This window comes from Protopterus annectens, chromosome 7.part1, assembly GCF_019279795.1.
Source record: "Protopterus annectens isolate FY-2018-M chromosome 7.part1, PAN1.0, whole genome shotgun sequence".
Taxonomy (NCBI): domain Eukaryota; kingdom Metazoa; phylum Chordata; order Ceratodontiformes; family Protopteridae; genus Protopterus; species Protopterus annectens.
The window spans coordinates 276,253,177-276,278,544 of NC_056740.1; the positions used below are offsets into that span (position 1 = coordinate 276,253,177).

Here is a 25,368-nt window from a genome sequence, read left to right on the forward strand (position 1 = left end):
ATGTTGATTAACATTTGACGCAGGAATGTTAAGGATAGGTGAGTTGAAAGCAAAAGATGAAAGGTTAATGGCAGTCCAGGAAAGGTACATGTTGGTTTACAAAGTCCATTGAACATGTGGGAGAAACAGACAAATGTAGGTTATGTAAAAAACAATTAGAAACATTCACACATCTTCTTGCTGGGTGTGATGCACTCATGGCAGAGGGCCTGTATACTGAAAGGCACAATAATGTGGTATGACTGCTGCACTGGGGATTGTGCAAACACTAAAATATAGAAGTAGCTGACAAGCATTGGAAACATGACCTACAAATCATTATAAGGAACAATGAAGTGTAGATCGCATGGGATCACCCATAACCAAAACATAAAAAAAAATAGATGCAAGAAAACCAGCTACAGACTCCATGAAAAAGCAAAACAAAAGTAGAATTAATCATTGAAATTGTTACGCTTAGTGATTACAGTGTCTCACCTACAGAGAGAGACACATAGTCATAAAAATATCAGGATTTGTAGGTAGAAATGAAATCAGAGGAAGAAAGATACCCAGACAGCTCCAATAGCTGTACAAGCAATGGGTCTAATAAAAAAAGTCTCATGTAACTCAGCATGAATTACAGAAGGAGTCAGTTCTAGGCAGAAAGCAGGTGCTACAAAGAGCACTTTTGGCTAACATTAAAGACTTAAACAATACTAATTTCATGAACTGTGTTCATACTTTGACTTAGAAATAGGGACCATTCTTATCATGGTATTAGAAACCTAAAAACTTGGAAAAATGAAACCTGCAGAATATCATGTATCAAATAAGACTATTAAAAAAGTATTCATGGCATGCCAGGCATATGTGAGCATCCTAAAATAAAAAAAATGCAAGTATGAACCTTCTGACTTCATTAAAAAATGCACTCAGACTAATGTACTGTGCAAGTGTTGGCATGTCTGTTTCATATGTGCAGAATATTACAAAGCTGTCCTTAGCCACTCAAAATGGTAAAAACTTCTAGAAAAATGCAATATAATGGCAATTCGCTGCCATTATTTAAAAAGGTAAGTACGTACTTTATTTTTTAAATTATAGCATTTTACGATAGCAGTAATCCACTGCTGGATATGGATAATGTCTATTTACTTATTGGTTTGCTTTTTTGTTTAATCACAGGATTTCACCTTTACGATAAAACCATGCTAGCCATCAGTAAATCAAGCATTATCCACACTGAGTCATGGACTATTGCCAGAACATTGCCAAATTAGTGCAAGGACAAAGAATGGGCAGGAAAACCTCTGGCAAAGGGGACGAAGGAGATTAATAGAGGAATGTTGATAGAGTTGACAAGGGCACATGGAGAGACAGAATGATGGTAGAAATGGGGGAAGTTATGGCTTGATTTAAAGCAGTGAGGTAATATAGACTCCCCGTGGAATTTAAAAAGGCATTAAAGGAAGACTTTGGTGAGAAACAGGATGACATATGTAATAGTGCAAGAAATTGGGAATGTATTTCTTCCAAAGAAGAGACAAACACAACAAAACAAAACAAAATTTGTCATTGATGGTGAACAATGACATACACATTTCATTGATGCTGGAATGTTCTATACACAAATCATTAAAAAACAAACTCACTGAATCAATACATATTGAAAAGGATAACACACAGAGGTTCCTTTTGCAATTGTTTACAGTAAAACCCAAATGCACAACCTCCAAACACCATAAACATTCTAAGCAAAATAAACAAAAACATGTTCTGCATCCACACCTTCTAACTTATATAAACTAACTCTGTGGTTGCATAATCATGGTGAAGCAGCAATCACACACACTCTGCTATAGTCCACCAAAGCAGATTTGACTATGGCAATATTTGACCAGCTGTATTTTTTTGTGAATGCGCTCACACTCATTGATAAAAAAAGCATTTGATAACTGTCATGTAACTATATGCACATATACACATACACATATATAAATACATAAAATCAAAAATAATTACATGGAGTGGACAAAATGAGCAAGTTATAAGTAAACACATTCAGAAAACAAAAAGTGTTACCAAACGAAAATCCACACTGATATTGCATAACAACTCAAAAATGAATGAACTGCTGTTTAAATATAGGTCACTACTAGTCACATGACTCTGAACAGCAAATCTGTGACAGTTTTTAATTTCAGTTAGTACTCTACTCAAGTATTTTCTGGTTATAATTGTGTTATTCACTCCCTTGTTAGCCTCAGCAAAAAACTGAGATCCATCATCCAATCCTGTAAAGCTAGCTACAAAAACAAAATTGCTGCAGATTCTAAAGACAACCACAAGGCATTCTAGAGTTATGTCAAGAATCTACATGGCAATACTCAGATCTGCTCTGAGTTACAGCACAATGGCAATACATACACAAAACCAACTGATATTGCCAACATATTGGCTGACAGGTTCAGTGTGAACTTTACCACCCTTTCACCCCCTAAAGGGCCTATTACAATACCCGAGGAATGCCAAGTCTCTATTATCATGGCTACACAGGTAAAAAACACACTGTCCAAAGCCAAGAATACAGCTTCCATGGGACCTGATAATATCCCTGGCTGTGTTCTACATGAATTACAAAGTGAACTGACACCACACCTGAGTACCCTGTTCAATCACAGCCTCATTTCAGGCTTTGTTCCTAACGAATAGCGCACTGCTGCAGTCATCCCACTCCATAAAGGAGGAGGGACTATAGACCCTGGGAACTACCACCCCATTAGCCTGACGAGTCTGTTATGTAAGGCTATGGAGTGCACCATCATGGACCTTATAAATAAGGACATAGGGAATCTCCAAACTCTGGACCCCATGCAGTTTAGGTTTGTGAAAGGTAAATCATGCCTGCTCAACCTGATAGACTTCTTTGAGTCTGTCATCAGAGGACAAGGGCAAGGTAGTTCACACAGCCTACCTAGATCTTGCCAAGGCCTTTGACACCATCCCTCACTCAGGAATCGTAGATAGAGTCACTAAACTAGGCATAAATCCCTATGTCATAAGATGGGTTGCCAACTGGCTCACTGATAGAACCCACACTGTGAAAGTAGCGGACTCCAAATCTGACTACCGACCAGTTACAAGTCGTGTCCCACAGGGATCGGTCGTAGGTCCTCTCCTGTTTGGCATCTATGTCTCTGAAGTTCAAACCAACACAAAGGGACTCTGGCTGACCAAGTTTGCAGATGATTGCAAACTGGGAGCCATTATTGATTCTCCAACTGATGCAGACATTCTACAAAAAGGCCTCACTGACACCAATGACTGGTGCCAGAACCATGGGCTTAAGCTCAATGCCAAAAAGTGCATGGTTATTTCCTTTGGGAAAAATTAGGTGCCCATGAACTACCACATAGGAGGTAGTCTGTTAAACACCGAAGGTGTGATAAGAGACCTGGGGACACAGGTTGACAGCAACCTCTCCTTTGATAACCACATTACCACTGAAGTCAGAAAGTCCTATGTGGCACATCTCATTACAAAAGGTTTCTCATCCAGGAAGAAAGCGGTCATAATCCATCTTTACTCTTCCCTCATTAGACCTGTTATAGAATGCAATGTCCTATTTGGTATGTATCTCACTAGACACCTACAACAACTGGAAAGGCCACAAAAATACCTCACTAAGATGATCTTATGCCTTAGACATTTGCCCTATATGGACAGACTCAAAAAACTCCAGCTATACTCTGTCTCTTGTTGCCTACTTAGAGGTCATCTGTGCTTGACCTAAAAAGCCATGTCTGACCCAGAGCTGCTAGATATGCTACACCTAAAGAAATCCCAATCCCTCCGTGCCACATGTTCCAGGAACCTAAATCTCAATACCACAATAAAAAGAACATGCTTGCGGGACAGTTTCCTAACCCAGAGACTTTCCATACTCTGGAACAAACTTCCCATTCACGTCAAGCAGAGCACTTCACTGGCCCTCTTTATGAGAATTCTTGATGAGTGGATGGGCAATAGGAAGTTCACCCCGGGGATCATTTCAGTGGCATTGCTTGACAGGGGCATTGGGAACTAACTTTGGGTGGCATGATGCCAGGGACTCTTCTTGGGCTAGATATAGGCTCCAGGGCCGTTAGCCTACTACACACTTATGAACCTATATTTTAATTTCATGCTGCTGCTGTTTTACTAGTTGGTCACCAGATGGTGCTATTTGTTACAACTCTGTTGTTTACTACTAATGAAGTTCAGAAGTTGTATTTGTTTGGATAACATACCATTTTAAAACTTTTATGAACTTATATTATTCCTAGAGTTTTTCCTTTTTTTTTTTTTTACAAAAAAGGATAAGAATGGATGTAAGCTTTTATTGTTATATTCTTCATCAGATTTCAACTATCCTTCTATCGACTGGGTGACATACATAGGTTCATAGGTGTGTACTAGGCAAATGGTCCTGCAGCCTTTACAAGCCTGGCCCATACAAGTGCCCTGGCATTGTGCCACCCAACGTTAGTTCCCAGTGCCTTTATTAAGTAGAGCCACTGCAGTGATCCCCAGGGTGAACTTTCTATTTCCCATCCGCTCATCAAGATTTCTCTTGAAGAGGGCCAGTGAGGTGCTCTGCTTGTCATGCATGGGAAGTCTATTCCAGAGCATGGGCAGTCTCTGGGTTATGAACCTGTCCCTCCAGCATGTTCTGTTGATTGTAATAATGCGGTTGAGGTCTCAGTATCATGTAGTGTGGAGGGATTTGGATTTCTTTAGATGTAGCATTTCTAACAGTGCTGGGTCAGACATGACTTTGTAAGTCAAGCAGAGATCGCATCTTAGTAGGCGATATGAGACAAAGAATAGCTGGAGTTTTTTTGAGTCTGTCCATGTAGGACATGTGTTTAAGGCCCAGGATCCTCTTTGTGAGGTACGTTTGTGGCCTTTCCAGCTGTTGCATGTATCTAGTGGGGTACATGCCAAATGGGGCATTATACTCAATAATTGGCCTAATGAGGGAAGAGTACAGAGAGACATTGACCTCCTTCTTCCTGGATGCAAAACCCTTGGTAATGAGATGTGCCACATAGAAGAACTTTCTGACCACATTGGCAATGTGGTGGTCGAAGGAGAGGCTGCTGTCAACCTGTGTCCCCAGATCTCTTATAACGCCTTCAGTGTTCAGTGGGCTCCCATCGATGTAATTAGTGGGAACTGAGTTTTTCCCAAAGGGGGATGAAGATGCATTTTTTGGCATTAAGCTTAAGGCCATGGTTTTGACACCAGTCATTGGTCTCAGTGAGGCCTTTCTGTAGGATGTCTACATCACTTGGGGAGTTAATAATGGCTCCCAGCTTGCAGTCATCTGCAAACTTGGTCAGCCAGAGTCCCTACGTCTTGGCCTGAATTCTGAGAAGTAGATGCAAAACAGGAGAGGACCCAGGATATAGGTTCATAGGTATTTACTAGGCTAACGACCACAAGGGCCTTTTTAAGCCTAGCCATGCATTCCAAATCTCTGACAAGTTCTGATACCCTTGATAAGTGTAAGCAGGGGCCTGGGAGATGAACCATTTACAGGGTACTTGTTTGCATTAGAGACATAGGTGCCAAACCAGGGATGAATTTCCGATTTCCCATCCAGTTGTCCAAGTTGCTCTTGAATTGGGTTAGGGAGGAACTCTGCTTCACATGGATGAAAAGACTGTTCCATAGATGGGGTGGTCTCTGGGATACATACCTATCTCTCTAGTAGGTCCTATTTATATCACAGGCAAGGTTTAAGTCTTTAGAATGGGTAATTCTGGTACTGTTTGTTTTGTGGATATGCAGGACATCCATCAGAAAGGAGTCTGACAGTGCCATGTATGCCAGGCACAGATCTCCCCTCAAAAGCCTATAGGAGACAGAATACAGGGATAGGACCTTCAGGCAATCTGCATAGGACATATTACTTATGTCCTGTATTCTTTTAGTGAGGAACCTCTTTGGACATTCCTGTTGTTGGATATGCCTGGTTAGGTACATGCCAAAGGGGGCATTCTACTCAATGATAGGTCTGATGAATGCCGAATACAGTGAAACAATGACTTCCTTGAACTTAGATGCCGTACCTTTGTTTATAAGTTGTGCAACATAGAATGATTTCCTCACCACTGTAGACACATGATGACCAAAGGCTAGATTACTATGTGTGTCCCTAAGTCCTTGACTACTGGGTCAACTCTAAAGGGTGTGTTGTCAAATGATAGTTACCAGGGATGGATGACTTCCCAAATGATACTATTATGCATTTCTTGGCATTTAGTTTTAGTCCATGGCTCTGACACTGGTTATTTGTCTGTGTCAGCCCTTCCTGGAGAACATTTGTGTCAGTGTGAAGTTCAATGACAGCTCCTAATTTATTTATTTATTTATTTATTTCAGTTTGATGACTGGGGAGGTCCACTGGGCTCAGGAGCCCATTTTCAGTGGAGGCCCGGGGAGAAAAGCTCCACATTACAAAAATACAAAAGATAAAACAAAAGACAAAAGATAAAAATTAACATAATAAAAAAGATAATGCAAAATATGAAATATAAAAATTAACATAAGATTCAAAGGTACAGATACAGAAGTATGCAACAGTCAGTCTAAATGGTATGAATACCAGTAGATTGTGATACAGAGACAATAAGAGGTATGGTGTTTACATGGTGTTTACATAACAAAAGAGTCATATATTAATATGGATGGTTAAGGTTACATAGAGTCTGAGTCTAGTTATGGCAGAGTGGTAGAACAAGCATAAATGTTAGGGAGGGGAATAAAGGGGGAGCAAACTATTTACAATAATCACATATATACAGAGGTCAACAGTAAACAATAAGTAAATCAGGAACAAAGTTGATGGTAGTAGGAAATAGTATAGCAATACAGTGAAGAGGCTAGGTGGGGAAAGTGCAGTTGCACTTCCACTTAGAAAACAGGTAGGAATGGAGAAGAGTTTTGAAGTTGTCAGGATTTTCTGTCATTCTTAAAGAAGGAGAGAGAGAGTTCCACTTTTTGGCTAAAGAAAAAGATAGTAGGTGCTGCCCGCACCTACTAATAATTTGCAATCATCTGCAAATTTAGTTAGCCAGAGACCACTGACATTGGCCTTGACTTCTGAGAAGCAAATGCCAAAAAGGAGCAGTCCAAGGACTGATCCCTGAGGTACTCCACTTGTGACTGGCCTCTTTGTAGAGGTGGACTCCCAATTCTAACTTCCTGGGTCCTGTCTGTGAGCCAGCTGGCTATCCACTGGGTGACATATGGGTTTGTACCTAACCTCTTGAGTTTGTCAATAATGCCTAAGTGGGGTATTGTGTCAAATACATTGGCCAGGTCAAAGTAGGCATTGTGGACAATTCTGCCCTCATACATTGCTTTGGTGACCTTCTCAAAGAAGTCCACCAGGTTGAGTAGGCATGATCTGCCCTTGACAAAACCAAAACTGGGTTGGGTCCAGTGTCTGGAGGTTTACTATATCTCTGTTGATCATCTCCATGATAATTCTTTCCACGGCTTTACATATAAGACTAGAGACTTATGGGTCTGTAGTTTCGAGGGTCTGTAGATGGCCCACCTTTGTGCAGAAGGATGACTATTGCCTTTCTCCATTAATGTGGCATGAAGCCTGTTTGGAGCCTACAGTTAAATAATAATTCCAGAGGCCCTGATACATCATGTTTTGTGCTATTTAGAAAGCATCCTGGGATACTGTCTGGGCCCATTGATGCAGTGTTCTTGGTCTTAGAGAGCACTGATCCCTAGTGATGGTAGGGGGAGTTATATTTGATGATATTTCCTCAGGGAAGGTTGAGGGGGAGGGAGGAGTAAAGCTGGAGCTGAATTTATCAACCAGGGGGTTTGCTATGTCTTCTGGCTCAGTATAGCTGGCTCCATTTACAATGAGCTCTACACACAATTGTGTATTGCCTTTGAGGTTGCGGACATAGATAAAGAATGTTTTGTGGTTGTCCTTGGCCTAGGAGGCCAAACTTACCTCAAATTTGGCTTTGGTAGACTTTATTTTTCCTCTGAGTTGTTTATTTAGTTTGATGGGAGTGCTTTTATCCTTCTGGGTGCTGCACCTCCTAATTTTTGCCATGGTTTTCTTCCTCCTGTTATACATCCAAATGATACTGTGATTCCACCAGGATGGCTTGTTTTTAGAGTTAGTTCTGTACTTCTTCCTGGTGGGTATAGCTGCCTCTATGCAGCTATTAACATGCTTGTACAGGGTTTCTATGAACAATTCTGCATAGGTAGAAGTGTTCTCAGGGTTTATAGGGGCCAGATTCTCACTTAATAGCAGGAGGTTAGCCTTAAAATAGTTCCTGAATATTCCCGGTTGAGCTGGGAGTCCAGGTTTCATTTTTCTTCAAAGGAGACCATTTTGTGGTCTGACCTTACCAGGGTAGGCATTACAGTAGGGGGTGTGCAGCACTCTTCCATATTAGTAAGGACCAAATCCAGTATGGTTGCACCCCTGGTTGGTGTACTGACTTTCTGGTCCAGGGAGTTTATGTTTATAAAATCCAGGAATCTCTGTGCATGCCTGTTTGATGTCATATAGGATTCCCAGTTAATAGTGAGGTAATTAAAGTCACCCATGAATATGGTATTGGGTTGGATGGTTAGTGTTTCTAATAAGTTTAAATACATGGTATGGGTTTCCTGGGTCACAGAGGGGGACCTATAGCTTGCAAGGAAGTGGTATTGGATTTTATCTATGGTGACTTGAACATCGAGCAGCTCAAGTGCATTGTCCTGTTTGACCAGCCTTGAGATATATGTATTTTTTTATGTAAATAGAGACACCTCCACCTTTAGTCTCTGCCTGTGAAGTAGCTGGTCTAAATGTGTGAAAGGGATTATAACCTTACACAGCTGATGTGCTCTCTGCAGCTTTAAACCATGTCTCAGAGACCACATAGACACCTGCATTCTCTAGGGTAAAGAGAGCTTCCAGGTAGTGGAGTTTTTTGTTTGCACTCCTAGCATTGAGCAGTAATACCTTTAGATTTTCTTGGTTTTGATTTGCTATATTGGAAGTATTTTCAGTTTGACATTGCCTAAAAAAGGCACTATGGGCGAAAGCCTAGAGGGAGAGATGCAGACCATCCCTGGCAAAGCAGCATGGTCTGTTGACTATCTCCTTCCATGCTGACAAATATTGGACCCCCTTAGAATGACACCAGAAACTAAGCCAATTATTAAAGTCAATCATCTTTTGTTTGTATTGTGACATCATCCTTGGAGAAGGTAAAATGCTGCTCAGTGCTAGGCTCATGCCAGCCTGAGACACATATTCTGAGAGCTCTATGATGTTTCTCTTCATATCATCTAGGGAGGTATGTCTCAGGTCATTTACTCCCACATGGACTATGAGTCTTATTGGTAATTATGGTCCAATAACCTGAGTGCATGTGTAATGTGGCAGATCCTAACCTCTGATAAGCAACTGACCGTAACTTTCTCCTTACTCAGTCTGGTGAGAGGGACATCAGCGTATCTCACGATGGAGTCTTCAATGACTAGAATGTTGGATTGTGTGTTGACTTGCCTTTTCGGCTTATAGGTAGAGACTCCATGAAATGTAGCTGTATGTGTTGATGTGGGTGTTGTTTTGAAAGAGTGTGTTTGGGGCTGCTGAGGATATTTCTTATGTGTACTTTGTCTAGGAGGTCTTTGCGGTTTAGGTAGGTTACATGTAAGTGCTTCAGCATTTGTGGGTCTATATGCCTGCTTTGAATTTTGCATGATGGGTGCTGGGTGTGTACTACTGACAACCTTATTGACATTAAGAGTACTTTTATGTGAGAGTTTTGCCTCCAGTGACGTTGTGTAAATACATCTTTCACATACCTTACCAGTTTGTTTGAGAATTACCTGGTTGTCAGTAAAACATGAGGCGATTTCTAGATTGCCTCAGGAACCCCATATCCACCAAGCCAGTAACGGAGACAGTAGGAAAGTTCATATCCATGGCAACAGACCCTTTTTTATTGATTAGACTGTTGGAGTGAGAATATCAGTCACTGTCAGGAGTATCTGGTTTGCAAGTATGTGGACAGTGCTTGTCACTGCCAACTAGTTGTCCTGTGTGCAACTAGATATTGGAGAAATTTCAATTGTGCTTTTACAGGAAAAATGGCACTCAAGGTGTCTGAGTCTGTACAGAGCTTTGCCAAACACTTGAGGGGGAACAAAATACATAGACCCTGAAAATTTAAGGATGAAGTATTCTGAAGTTAGAAACAAATCAAGCAGTACTTACTGAAAGCAAAGAATTAGCTTGTCACGAAATATGAAACGAGGGGAGTTGCATGAATGGCTTCTGCCTGGCTACTACTAATCCTTGTCTCACCACAGCTCCACATGCAACACTTATAATATAGTTTACCATGACACCTGCAAGAAATGTATAGCTTTTTATATATGGAAAACACGTAAACTTAAAGAGCATATTGTTGAACGGAAGTTGGATATTAGGCAAAGCGTAGGCACTAATGCTCTTGGAAAGCATATTGGTGAAATGGGTGATGAACACACTTTTATGTTTTGGGTCATAAACATCATAAACATTGTTCCTAAAAACAGAAGGGGGGTGACAATAATAATATGCTAGAAACAAATGAGTATAAGCGGATAGTAATGTTTCAATCAGATGCTAAACCTGGAATTAATACAGCTGTAAGCCTAAAACCTGTTTTGAAAAAGAAACAGATGATTTTATAGAAATTAATTTGTTCATGTGAGTTTGAATATACTTTTTAGGTATGTTTTATGTGGATGTTTTTATACCTATTAACTATTTAGGGAGTTTTATTTTGCATGCCTCATTTGAAATGTCTTAAATTCTATTTTTCATGCATCCCTTGAAATATCTTAAGTTTTAGCGAAGATTTTGATTACTGGCTGTGTCATGTGATTCAATTAAGCTTCATTATAAAAGGAAAAGGAAGTATTCTGTTCTGTTTGTTTACACTGAGGAAGGACGCATGTCCGAAAGTTTTATGTTTTATTAAAGAAATTTCATTGTATTGAAGCTGCTATTTTCACACTGAGCTAATTGAAGGAAGGACACTGAGCAAACTCGGATCTAAACATTAAGTATCCTGTGTTTTGCTTATTTCTTCGAGTTATTTATAGCACTTTGCCTACTGTATATTTTTCTAGCTAGTTTCATTGTGTGTGAGGTATTAACTGGAAATTGCCCACTTTTATTAAGCATCTGTTCGGTTGTTTGATTCTGATAAATTGTTTGCAGTTAAAAGCTTTCTCTAAAGGCTCCTTTAGCTGTTTAAAGCTTTCATTTAAAGGCTCACTGCTGCTTTTCTGCTGTGAGAAACATTTCTGCAGTTTGTTTCTAAGTAGTGTGGATATTTGTAGCATTATCCATATTCAGGCTTGTATTTGGGCCTAGTGTTTGTGGAGGCTGTGTGTCTGAGCACATATTCAGGGACATCTTGGTTTAGCCAAAGCCATCAGGCATTTCAGTGAGAGAGAATTGTTTAAGGGCATTGACTGACTGAGGTCACCTGGACTACAGCTTAGACTAAGCACCTCATTGGTTCTTTTGAGCTTTTGTTTCGTAAAAGTTGTCTCAGGTTTCAACTTTCTGTTACCTAAGAAATTAAGTTGTGAGTGTTTCTGCCATTTCACACTGAGCTAATCGAAGGAAGGACACTGAGTAAACTCGGATCTATAATATATAACATTAAGTATCCTGTTTTTTTGCTTATTTCTTCGAGTTATTTATAGCACTTTGCCTAATGTATATTTTTCTAGATAGTTTCACTGTGTGTGAGGTATTAACTGGAAATTGTTCACTTTTATTAAGCATCTGTTGGGTTGTTTGATTCTGATAACTTGTTTGCAGTTAAAAGCTTTATCTAGAGGCTCCTTTAGCTGTTTAAAACTTTCATTTAAAGGCTCACTGCTTATTTTCTGCTGTGAGAAACATTTCTGCAGTTTGTTTCACACCCTCCCTATTGGTATGCTGTTCTTATAGTTGGTGGCTTTGCAGTTGCCCGCCCCTACTGTAAATTTGATCTGGGACCCTCCTCCCAGTCTAGTGTTAATACCTCATTCTACCTAATACAGGGAGAACATTTGAGAAGGCCAATCAGCTTAGTTTCTTTCCACTTAAAAAAAAAATCTAAGCTTGTTTCCTGCCTTTCCTGTGGGTAGTCTAGTCTGGATACAGATTTGCTGTGTCCAGGACTATTTGTGGGCTTCTAAGCCCCCAAGCCTTTCTGTGTTGGAGGGAAGGAAGCCGTCTAGCTTAATTTTGTTTCTTAGAACTAGCCAGTTTTGTTTGTTTCAGCACTCAAGTCTGTTTCTTTAAGGTCAACACTTGTTCAGAACTTATTGTAAGCACTAAACAAGCTACAAATTACTACAGCACTCAACTTTCCTCACTGTCTAAAGGAAAACAGTTTCTAGTACTTAACAAATAAGAACCTATCCAGGCATGTCTAAGGGTCAGCTCCCTGTGTTTTCTCCTGTCTACCTGATGAATCTGGGCATCTTGGGGCAATGCAGCAATTGCCTCATGTACACAGACAACCTTCTCCTCCTACCACCCAACACTACAACCTGTGAGAGATGCACTTATATAGCCAAACGGGAAGCTAGACTAGACAGTCAAGAGGAGAAGGTAAACACTTACACCACACCACACTCAGCACATAGTCCCTCAAATCTTACAACACCAAAACACACACATAGAAACACAAAACACATACCTGCATTCGCTGAGGCTCTCAGTAAAAACCTGCCTAAGCAACAGGGACCTCCAAAGCAGAAACACAAGCAACCTCCATCCCCCAACATAACCCAAATGACACATAGCCCACAGACTCATTGTGCCACTCAACCACAGCCAATAAGGCAAAACAACGTACCCAACACACCAGTCATAGGTAGCTCTATAGTCAGGCACACTGATGTCCCACTCACCAAGCTAAACAAGGAGAAGGTTACTGTCAGCTGCCTGTCAGGTGCCAGGATCTGCCACATAACCCAAGCACTCAGGTCACTCCACAACAAGTACAAATATAACTGTCATCGTCCATGTTGGTGTGAATGACCTGAGATGTACCTCCCTGGACTACATGAAAAGAGACACGGAAGAGCTCTCCGATTTTGTAGCCCAGGCAGGTATGACCCTAGCCCTGAGTAGCATTCTGCCATTGCCCAGAATAATACCGCAGTACAAGGACAAAATGATTGACTTCAACAATTGGCTAAGCTTCTGGTGTCATTCTAAGGGGATCCAGTATCTGTCTGCTTGGGATGACATGGTCGACAGACCACAATGCTTTGCCAGAGATGGCTTGCACCTGTCACCCCTGGGATTCCAGATACTGGCTAAGGCTCTTGCAGCCCCTGTAGTGCCTTTTTTAGGCAAGGTTCAAATGACAAATTCACCACCGTAACAGGAACAGGCAAGCAAAAACTGAGGGTAATGCTACTCAATGCTAGAAGTCTAAATCTAAAAATGCACTCACTCGAGGCACTCCTTAAAATGGAGAACATCGATATCTGTGTAGTGACTGAGACATGGTTCAAGGCTCCAGAGAGCACCCCTGCACTACCGGGCTATAACTCATACCACACTTTCGTCCATGTAATCTGGACCGAAACACCAAAGGTGGAGGTGTGTTCATATTCATTAAGGATATCCACACCTCCAAGCTAGTTGCTCAGCATAATGCATCCAATGTTATCCAAGTGCAACTAACTCTGGGCAAAACTGCAATCCAAACAGTAGCTTGCTACAGATCCCCCACCATGTCCCAGGATTCCCACTCCTCTTTTCTTGATGTACTGGAAAATATTAGGGTTCAACCAAACACACTAATAATGGGCGACTTCAACTACCCCACCATTAACTGGGAAAACTACTCATGTACCAACTCCTTAGCTCAACGCCTTCTGGAATTCATAAACCCCAATGCCTTGGATCAACTTATCTACACCCCCACTAGGGGCAACAATATCCTAGACCTACTCATTACCAACATGAGTGACTGGTGTTCCACACCTGAAGTCAACTCCTCGTTGGTCCGATCCGACCATAAGCTAATCACCCTTGATATCCACATCCTGCCCCCACCCCCCATTAAGGAAATCACAGTAAAAAATTTCTCCAAAGCCAACTTCATGCTTCTTAAGACAGAAGTGGTGAACTTCACGACACCCATGCAGATGGACAATACAGTTACAACTGTTGAATCCTACACAAATGCACTCTATAAGCACTTACACAAGTGCATGGATCATGCTATCCCAAACAGAACCAAGACGCTATCCTCCAAAAAAAGGAAGTCAATCTGGTGGTCCCCTGCCATAAACAAACTGTGCAACAGAAGGAAGAAACTGTTGCAAAAGAGAGTAAAATCCCATGAGTGGAGGAGCTCCCTGGTCAGCCTCAGTAAGAAGCTGAGATCCCTTATAAGATCCTACAAAGCTAGCTATGAAAACAAAATCACCACTAATTATAAGGACAACCACAAAGCATTCTATAGCTATGTCAAGAATCTCGATAGCAACACCCATATCTGTTCTGAGTTACATCACAACGGGATGAAAATTACAGACCCAACTGATATTGCCAACATCCTAGCAGACAGGTTCAGTTCTACCTTTAACCCCCCCACCCCCTAAAGGGCCCATATCTATACAGGAAGAATGCAGAGGCCCTGTAATCACAACTAGGCAGGTAAAAGCTACACTCTGTAAAGCCAAAAACACAGCATCCATGGGACCAAACAACATCCCGGGCTGCGTTTTACATGAACTTCAGAACGAACTGGCTCCCCACTTAAGCACCATGTTCAATAATAGCCTCGCATCAGGCTTTATGCCCACTGAATGGCGCACAGCAACAGTTATCCCATTCCATAAAGGGGGAGCCACCACTCATCCCGGGAACTATCGCCCTATTAGCCTGATGAGCCTGGTCTGCAAGGCCATGGAATGTATCATCATGGAACTCTTAAACAAAGACATTGGTAACCTCCAAAGTCTGGATCCCACCGAGTTCGGGTTTGTGAAAGGCAGATCATGCCTCCTGAACCTGATTGACTTCTTTGAGGCAGTCACCAAAGCCGTAGATGAAGGTTAGGAGGTTCACACAGCCTATCTTGACCTTGCCAAGGCTTTTAACACCATCCCCCATTCCAGAATTATAGCTAAACTCATTAAACTAAGTATAAATCCCTACATCACAAGATGGGTTGCGAACTGGCTCACTGACAGAACCCACACTGTAAAAGTTGCAGACCCCAAATTTGACCTCAAACCAGTGACAAGTGGAGTACCACAGGGTTCAATCCTGGGACCTCTCCTGTTTGGTATCTACTTCTCTGAAGTACAGGCTAACACAGAAGGCCTCTGGCTAATGAAGTCTGCAGATGATTGCAAACTAGGAGCCATAGTCAAGTCCCCAAATAATGTGGACATCCTACAGAAGGGCCTCGCTGAGACAGATGCCTGGTGTCAGAGCCATAGCCTCAAGCTCAATGCCAAAAGGTGCAGTGTCATCCCCTTTGGTAAAAACTCTGTACCCATGAACTACCACACAGGCAGTAATTTACTTAATACCGAATGTGTGATAAGAGACCTTGGGACCCAGGTGGACAGTAGTCTCTCCTTTGATAGTCACATCGCCATAGTAGCCAGGAAGTCCTTCTACATGGCATACGTCATCATAAAAGGGTTCTCATCCAGGAAAAAAGAGGTCATTGTTCCCCTCTACTCGAAACTCATTAGACCCATTATAGAGTACAACACCCCTTTTGTAATGTACCTCACAAGACATCTGCAGCAGCTGGAAAGGCCATAGAAGTACCTCACAAAGAGGATTGCTGGCCTCAAACAAATGCCCTACACTGACCGTCTCAAATAACTCCAGCTTTACTCCATAGCATATCGCCTACTCCGAGGTGATCTCTGCCTAACATATAAAGCTATGTCAAACCCAGAGCTGTTGAACATGCTACACTTAAAGAAATCCCAATACCTCCGAGCTACATGCTCTAGGGACCTAAACCTTGTCACCACAATAAATAGGACATTCTGGAAGGATAGTTTCCTGTCCCAGAGAATTCCAATACTCTGGAACAGGCTACCCATCTATGTCAAGCAAAGTTCTTCATTAGCACTCTTCAAGAAGAATCTTGATGAGTGGATGGGAAATAGGAAATACACCCCAGGGATCACTTCTGTGTCTCTGTTCGACAGTGACACAGGAAAATAACTTTCTTGGGTGGCGTAAGCCAGGGAACCTTGTTGACTAGGCTTACATAGGCCCTTGGGTCGATAGCCTAGTACCTACCTATGAACCTATAATTATGCATTATCATGTTACTATATGAAGTATAAGTTGGCAGAGGCATGCTACCATGTATGATGGTCAAGCATCTGCCTCCCAAACTCTCTGCATGTATGTTGTGGTCACAGTACTGCACATTGACATTGAGCTGCCTCATGTTACCATACTATCAGTCAATGTATGTCACATGGTCTCCATGACTTGTGTTGATGTGACTTGGCTGCCATTTCCCATTTGCTATCAATCTGGCAAATGGTTATCATTTCTATAAAGGCTGAAAGCATAAAGGTTCTTGCATGGTAAACCAGGGAGACAAAGATTTTTCTCCACCTGCTGCATCTTCACAACTGAATGTGTCTGCTGGGGTACTCATAAGAGGGCACCCTGTAAAATGTGGATGCCTGGCACCTGTTTGCCATTGCTTTGAGTGATGCTGCAGGCAGTGATCTTCACTATTAGAACTCTAAATCTGAAAATACCAATATCTCACAATTCAAGGATTTGAAATTTACAAATATTGCTAAATTCTATGATGTAGTTTCAAGATCCACTTATTCCAGCCTAGCCCTAGGGATAGATTGTCACAGCAAGGAGTTAAGCAAAAAAGTTCTATGCCCAGTTAGATAAATGGCAAATAATAATATTACACCAGTCTCCAAACTTTAAATCGAAAGAACCCAAAACTTTTCTGGTCTTCAGTCAGTCAGTCAACTGCTAAATCCTAATGAAGTTACCCAGCCTAGCCCTTCTGCTGTCCCTAAATCAAGTCAATCAAATGACTTGGCCTCCCAGCTCAATACACACTTCATCAACTCGTAATTTCTGTCCTAAATCTCTCAACTTCCACTACCCTAAAGCATTCCTCTAAACCAACACTCCACAATAAAATGTGCTCACTGCAACCCATCTCCAGCTACACCATAAAAAGTAGTTATAAAACTGAAACCTGCCACTGCTTCCCCAGACAATCTACCAGAAAAATACATGAAAATGGCAGCAGATGGTCTAGTTTACCCAGGTTTCTATATTAATTAACACATTCATTAAAGAAAACTTCATTCCCAACCTATGGAAAAAATCTTACATCTTACCCTTACACAAAGGTGGCACTTCCACAGATCTTACCAGCTATTTATCAAAAGCCAACCTATCTCCACTTTCAAAAGTCCTGGAGAAATGTATCCATACCCAAGCACTGTCCATTTTGGATAATAATCTGCTAACTCCAACACAGCATGACTTCCTCCTTAACAGCACTACTACAGCCTTCCTTAAATTCATAACCACTATAAATCAAAACATAATTGAGGGAAATCTAATCTCTATATTCTTCAGTGGGCTATAAAAAGCTGCTGACAGCATTTCACACACAAAACTGACAACAATGTGTCCTCCTTAGGTCTAGGTACACTAACACTTACTTGGTTTGACAGCTGTCTGTCCCACAGTTATAGGCTTTTAAATGGCAAAATATCATCTTCACTTTTCTTCCCTTAGCAATTGGAGTCCCCAAGGATCTAATCTGGACCCTCTCTTTATTCAACGTATTTGTGAGTAATTTCCACTCAACATCCAAACATGCAAAAATCACCCAGTGTTTGGATGACTCCACTCTGATCTGTGCTGTTAAAAATGGATACACTGCAACAACTAACCCAGGATTCTCCTACTTCTGTTGAATCATGGGTGATTCCAAACTTCTTCTAAACCTCCCAAAATCCAAGCTCATTCTATTCACGCCAAAACAGCTCTGTACACAAATTGAATTAGTAACCCATGCTAAGTCATTAGGTGTAATCACTGATGACAACTTGAAATCTGACAACCACGTAAAAGATAAAATAAACAAATCATCTAAAACTGGCATCCTGTACAGACTAATGCTAGAAAATAAATTGATTCAGCTTTTTTCTTCCAGTCCCCATCGATGTAGCCCCTGTTCTCGTTAATCTTTAGGCAATTTCAGACCAATCTCCTTGACCAATGCTGCAAGAAAGTAGCCACATTTTCTGATAATGTGTCTTACAAATTTCGCCACTGTGTAGCATAGTGGCTAGAACTGCCTCACTTCCTGACTCTGTCTTAACTACTTACCACACACCTTATTCACAAACCTGAAAAATGCCCTAGCCTAATTTCAAATTGTTCATCCCTACTCAATAAACAGAGCTGTTTGTTCACTAGATGAAAAAAAAATACTCCTAATAACTAAATCTTGTAACTTTGGAACTTTTCTCCCCAGGCCTCCTCCGAAAATGGGTTCTTACCCAGCTGGTCTTTCCCAGTAATCAAATGTTAATAAACAAATCAAACAACTCTGCTGGTGACCATTTCTACCACATCACTAAACTCCGGAACTCCATCCACCTTGCCCTTAAACAAATACCTCAGATGAAATCCATCAAGTTTCAATTAAAACAACACCTACATACCCATGGCTCTGTTCCTGCTCACTTCCTGGCTAAACAAGAGTTCCAGTCCATCCACATAGTGTACTCTAAGCTATACTGCCCCTCATCTAAGGACACTACACTGACATATATATACAGCCTGTTTCTCTGTCATCCTTTCTCCCTAAACTACTGACTTTCCTTGCCCCTTTCCTAAACACTTCATACTTTTCTTTTCATATCTCCTTGGTCACTACGTTGTTTTTTCTCTCCCCATATCTTTCACCCCCTTACAGATGACATCCCTTCTGTATCTCCCTCTACACACCCACAAACCATACACTGAGACCTTACAGCCATTCTTCATGACAATAATCATACATCTTCTTACTCAGCTTTACCCAAGCTTTCTTTCACTCAGCTTACCTACTAATCATCTGTTTCAACCTCTACCAGATCCAGTGCATGACCCAACAACTTCCTGTGCTGACACCTCTACCTTTTCCTCTGGCTTTGCTCCCTCTGCATACTGCTATATAAATGTTACTTCCACCAACTTATTGCTTTAATACTTCTTTCTCAGATCTCACTCTTTAAATGCATACTGTCTCAAATTATTTTCTCTTTTCTTTCCTTCCACATTCTTTGCTTTGATCTATTGTTGCATTTGTGTATTCAATTTTGTTCACGACTTTCAAAAATATTGTATTTATTGTCCTGTTGTCGTTTGTAAAACTGCTTTTTACTATTTGTTCTGTTTGCACTAGTTCTGCTAAGCTGCTTAAAGTGATTATAATTTTAGGCCAGATTCAATAAAGCCTACACTGTGTGCACAATTTGTATTCAGTAAAATTCCTATCACATTTTTTGTGCTTTCTTTTCACTCAGAAAGATTATACCAAGTGTACATGTAGTCTGCACTTTGTGATAACCGTTATGAATCTCTGTCAATATTTAAATCTGCGCAAATATCAGTTGGAAAACTAAAATTAGGAGGAAGAAGGTGTCAGTTATGTCTGTGTTGCCTGTTCAGTCAGAACAGTGTACACTTAGTGTAGGTGCCACTGAATCCCAGGATTTGTCTTATCTGCTTTTTTGTATCTTTTCTCGATTATTATACTTGAAGCTTTTTTTCCTGGTCCTCCACTGCAAAAGAGCAACTTATGCCCAGAAAGACAATCCTGGTAAATAAATAAATAAATAAATGATTGTGTAGAATTAACAATATCTACTAGATCTTAATTTAATGGGGAAGTTTAAAGCAAGCCACCCTATGGGTCCACCAAAATGAACTCTATATTAAAAGAAAAAATATTAAGGTATACAGCAGATCTAAAGACCCTCACATCAAGGATAACATTAACAATTTTGACTAAAATCTTAAAAAAAAATTAGGATCACTAAGGCAGCACGTGAAGTGAGGTAAGTATCTGAAGCAAAGGACAACTACAAATCCTTCTTTAGTTACATTACAAAGCTAATAAATAGTACCCAGTATTCCTCATAACTTTTTCAAGTTAGCACAACCTACCCTGACCTGGTAGATATTGTTAATATGCCAGTTAATAAATTCAGTGCCAGCTTCACTTCACAGATGACTATTCAAAGCCTGTTCATCTCTGAAGTTCTCAGACTCTCCCATCATCAACAAAGATCATGTACTACCTTTCAAAGACTAAAGATACTTCCTCCATGGGACCTAATAATATAGAAGGCTGTTTAACAAACAGTAAAAGCAAGTCCTGGCTAGACCCACAGCAGTCTAGCTTTATTAAGGGTAGATCCTGTCTAATGAATCAGGTTAACTGCTTTGAAAGAGTAACACAAGCTGGTGATAGTGCTCATGCAGCTCACATGGCATACTTAGGTTCATTGGTTCATAGGTATGTACTAGGCTAAAGACCCTGGAGCCTTTACAAGCCTAGCCCATAGGATTACCCTGGCATCATGCCACCCGACATTAGTTCCTAGTGCCTCTGTTGAGTAGAGCCACTGGAGTTATCCCCAGGGTGAATTTTCTGTTTCCCATCCACTCATCAAGATATCTCTTGAAGAGGGCCAGTGAGGTGCTCTGTTTGAAATGTATGGGAAGTCTATTCCATAGCATGGGCAGTCTCTGGGTTATGAACCTGTCCCTCTAGCATGTTCTGTTGATTGTGGTAATGAGGTTGAGGTCTCTGGATTGCGTGATGTGGAGGGATTGGGATTTCTTTAGATGTAGCATTTCTAACAGAGCTGGGTCAGACATGGCTTTGTAAGTCAAGCAGAGATTGCCTCTAAGTAGGTGATATGAGACAGAATAGTTGGAGTTTTTTGAGTCTGTCCATATAGGACAACTGTTTAAGGCCTATGATTATCTTTGTGAGGTACTTTTGCGGCCTCTCCAGTTGTTGCAGATATCTAGTGAGGTACATGCCAAATGGGGCATTGTACTCGATGATTGGCCTAATGAGGGAAGAGTAGTGGGAGACAATGACCTCTTTCTTCCTGGATGCAAAACCCTTAGTAATGAGATGTACCACATAGAAGGACTTTCTGACCACGGTGGCAATGTGGTGGTTAAAAGAGAGGTTGCTGTCAACCTGTGTTCCCAGATCTCTTATAACGCCTTCTGTGTTCAGTGGACTACCATCGATGTGGTAATTCATGGGAACTGGGTTTTTCCCAGCGGGGATGATGACACTTTTTTGGCATTGAGCTTAAGGCCATGGTTCTGACACCAGTCGTTGATCTCCGTGAGGCCTTTCTGCAGGATGTCAACATCACTTGGGGAGTTAATAATAGCTCCCAACTTGAAATCGTCTGCGAAATTTGTCAGCCAGAGTCCCTTTGTGTTGGCCTGGACTTCAAAGAAATTGATACCAAACAGGAGAGGACCCAGGACCAAACCCTGTGGGACTCCACTCATGACTGGTCAGCAGTCTGACTTGGAGTCAGCTACTTTCACACTGTGGGTTCTATCTGTGAGCCAGTTTGAAACCCACGTAGTGATACAGGGGTTGATGTCTAGCTTAGTGAGTTTTTCTATGATACCTGAGTGGGAAATGGCATCAAAGGCCTTGGGCAGATTAAGGTAGGCTGTATGAACCACCTTGCCCTCATCCACATCCCTGGTGATGGACTCAAAGAAGTCACTTGGGTTGAGCAGGCATGATCTACCCTTCACAAAACCAAACTGTGTGGAATCCAGAGTTTGGAGATTCCCTATATCCTTGTCTATTAGGTCCATGATGATGCGTTTCATAGTTTTGCATATCAGACTCGTCAGGCTAATGGGGCGATAGTTCCCATGGTCTGTAGTCACTTTTCCTTTGTGGAGAGGGATGACTGTATCAGTGCGCCATTCAGTAGGGAAAAAGCCTGAGGTGAGGCTGTGATTGAACAGGGCACACAGGTTTGGTGCCAGTTCACTCTATAGTTCATGTAGAACACAGGGAGGGATATTGTCAGGTCCCATAGAAGCTGCATTCTTGGCCATGGACAGTGGTGTTTTAACCTGTGCAGCAGTAATACTGGGTGCCTGGCAATCTACTGGTATTGTGATTGGTCCTTTGGGGGGGGGGTAATGTTGGCACTGAATCTGTTGGCCAGTATATTGGCAATATCTGTTGGCTCGGTATAGGAGGTACCATTTTGCAGTAACTCAGAGCAAATCTGGGTATGGCAGTGGAGATTCTTTACATAACTATAGAAGGCCTTGTGGTTGTCTTTACTATCTGCTGCAATTCTGTTTTCATAGCTAGCTTTAATGGATTTGATGAGGGATCTCAACTTTTTGTTGAGACTGATAAGGGAGTTTTTCCAGTCTTGGGACGTCACCTTATTCCGCATCAGTTTCTTCCTTCTGTTGTAGAGTTTGTTATGGGAGGTGACCACCATATTGGCTTCCTTTTTTTGGAGGAGAGCGTCTTGGTTCTATTGGGTATAGCGAGATCCATGCATTTGTGTACGTGTTTGTACAGTGCATTGGTGTATGATTTGGTGGTCATGCAACTATTCTCCATTTGCATGGGTGCTGTGAAGTTAGCCACTTCTGTTTTTAGGAGCTCAAAGTTAGTTTTGGAGAAGTTTTTCATGGTTATTACTTTTGCAGGAGGTGGTGGGAGGGATGTGGATTTCCAAGGTGATTAGTTTGTGGACAGATCTAACCAGGGAGGAGTTGACTATTGGTGTAGAGCAATGATCACCCATGTTAGTAATGACCAGGTCAAGGATGTTGATCCCTCTAGTGGGGGTAAGAACGAGTTGGTCCAGGGCATTGGAATTAATTAATTCCAGGAAATGTTGGGCAAATGTATTGGTACATGAGTAGTTTATCCAGTCAATGGGGGGGGGGGGGTAGTTGAAGTCACCCAGTATGAGATTGTTAGGTTGGACCCTAATATTCTCCAGGGTGCTTAGGAACTTGGAGTGTGAGTCTTGGGACATGGTTGGGGACCTATAGCAGGCTACAACCTGAATTGCTGTCTTACCCAGTGTTAGCTGCACCTGAAGTATCTCTGATGTTTTATGTTGGGCTACCAGTCTGGAGGTGTGCACATCCTTTATGAATATGGAAACGCCTCCGCCTTTGGAGCTTCGGTCCAAGTTTTGGGGCCAAAAGATATGGAATGAGTTATATCCTGGTAGCGCAGGGGTGCTTTCTGCTGCTTTGAGCCAGGTCTCTGTTACAGCACAAATGTCGTTGTTCTCCATTTTAAGGAGTGCTTCGAGCAAGTGCATTTTGAGATTTAGACTTCTAGCCTTGAGCAGCATGACCCTCAGATTCCATTTGTTTGTAGATGTTATAGTGGTAATTTGGTCTTTGGAACACAGCCTAAAAAAGGCACTATAGGGGTGGCAAGAGCCTTGGCCAGTATCTGGAAGCCCAAGGGTGACAGATTCAGGCCATCTATGGCAAGCATCGAGGTCTGTTAATCATGTCATCCCACGCAGACAGATACTGGATCTATCTGAGAGTAATGCTATTTAATGCTAGAAGTCTAAACCCCAAAATGTACTCACTCGATGCACACCTTAAAATGGAGAACATTGACATCTGTGCAGTGACAAAGACCTGGTTCAAGGCTCCAGAGTGCACCCCTGTATTACCAGGCTATAATTCATATCACACCTTTCATCCACGGTAGTGGTGCTGCGGTAGCGTTGTCACCTCACAGCAAGACGTTGTTGCGTTCGACTCTCAGTTAGAGCGTCGTCTGTGTGGAGACATGCATGAATGGGCATGCCTTAGTTGAAGGTTGTGCGTTAGGGCTGGTAACTCGGCACGTAAAAATCCACTACCAAACATTAGCGGACCTTAGTTCCGCTGTGGCGACCCCTAACTGGGATAAGCCGAAAGACACAATTCATATCACACCTTTCGGCCAGCTAACCTGGATCAAAGCACTATAGGTGGAGGTGCATCCATATTCATTCAGGATATCCACACCTCCAGTCTAGTTTCTCAGCATAATGCATCTGAGATTATCCAAGTCCAACTAACTATGAGCAAGACCGCAATCCAAATTGTCGCTTGCTACAGATCCCCCACCATGTCCCAGGATTCCCACTCATCATTTCTTGATACACTGGAAAATATTAGGGTACAACCTAACACCCTAATAATGGGCGAGTTCAACTACCCCAACATTACCTGGGAAAACTACTCATGTACCAACTCTTGTGCTCAACGTTTTCTGGAATTCATAAATTCCAACGCCTTGGATCAACTTATCCACACCCCCACCAGGGGCAGCAATATTCCCAGACCTGGTCATTACCAACATGAGCAACCGGTGTTCCACACCAGAGGTCAATTCCTCGTTGGTCAGATCCAACCACAAGCAAATCACCCTAGACATCCACATACCACCCCCACCCCCCATTAGGGAAACCACTGTAAAAAATTTCTCCAAAGCCAACTTCACACTTTTCAAGACAGAAGTGGCAAATTTCATGATACCCATGCTGATGGACAATAGAGGTACGACTGCTGAATCCTATACAATTGCACTTTATAAGCACTTACACGAGTGCATGGATCATGCAATCCCTAAAAGAACCAAGATGCTATCCTCCAAAAAAAAAAAGCCAATCTGGTGGGCCCCTGCCATAAACAAATTCTACAACAGAAGACAGAATCTGTTGCAAGAAAGAGTAAAATCCAATGATTGGAGGAACTCCGTGGTCAGCCTCAGTAAGAAGCTGAGATCCCTCATAAAATCCTCCAAAGCTAGTTATGAAAACAAAATTGCCACTGATTTTAAAGACAACCACAAAGCATCCTACAGCTATGTCAAGAATCTCAATGGCAACACTCAGATCTGCTCTGAGTTACAGCACAATGGCACTAAATATACATAACTAACTGATATTGCCAACATCCTGGCAGATAGGTTTAGTACTAACTTTGCCCCTCTCTCATCCCCTAAAGGGCCCATCTCTATACCGGAAGGATGCAAAATTCCTGTAATCACGGCTGCACAGGTAAAAAACACACTCTCCAAAGCCAAGAACACAGCATCCATGGGACCTGACAACATCCCGGGCTGCGTTCTACATGAACTACAGGATGAACTGGCACCCCACCTAAGTACCATGTTCAATTATAGCCTCACCTCAGGCTTTGTGCCAATGAATGGT

General features: G+C 41.7%; 1 protein-coding gene across 1 annotated transcript in view; it reads right to left on the reverse strand.

Moving 5' to 3' along the window:
• LOC122807730 overlaps positions 1-25,368 on the reverse strand; it is a 583,588-nt gene that overhangs the window by 52,457 nt on the left and 505,763 nt on the right. The window lies entirely within an intron of this gene.